The sequence below is a fragment of the Myotis brandtii genome, unplaced genomic scaffold (genome assembly GCF_000412655.1).
Source record: "Myotis brandtii unplaced genomic scaffold, ASM41265v1 scaffold470, whole genome shotgun sequence".
NCBI lineage: Eukaryota > Metazoa > Chordata > Mammalia > Chiroptera > Vespertilionidae > Myotis > Myotis brandtii.
In genome coordinates, this window is record NW_005367953.1 from 2,135,539 (window position 1) to 2,135,944 (window position 406).

Sequence of the window (406 nt, forward strand, 5' to 3'; positions counted from 1 at the left end):
CCATCGACCGTCCTGCCAAAGTCCAGCGACTGCAGGAATTGAGTGTGCCCAACTCTTACCCAGGTCCAGAGATCCTGAGATTCGCAATGCAACCCTCTTCCCCTGGTGTTCACGGAACGCCAGCCGAGAAATAAAACCTGCCCCACACAGAGCTCTTGGCCTCCAAGCAGCGTCCCAGGAGAGAGCGACACGGGGGAGTCTTAGTTCAGATCCAAAGGTGGAAACGCGGGAAGGAGGCCGGTCTCAGCGCAGTTTTGCGCACCGGGGGAAAGTACTCGCTGCAAACTTGAGTGAGGCTTTCCCGTCTGGCCCGAGATGCTGGAGGAGGAGGTGGGTAACCCGAGCCTGGGCCTGGATGCGAGCAGTTGCCGCTGCTGCAGCTGCCGCTGCAGGGGCAGGGACCGCT

General features: G+C 60.8%; 1 protein-coding gene across 1 annotated transcript in view; it reads right to left on the minus strand.

The window, feature by feature from the left end:
* Positions 1-400, minus strand: part of MEGF10 (multiple EGF-like-domains 10) — a 168,622-nt gene extending 168,222 nt beyond the window's left edge. Inside the window, exon 1 of the mRNA XM_005875838.2 lies at positions 60-400. The gene's annotated coding sequence lies outside the window, so the exon portion shown is untranslated. The remainder of the gene's footprint in view (positions 1-59) is intronic.
* Positions 401-406: the final 6 nt, after the last annotated feature.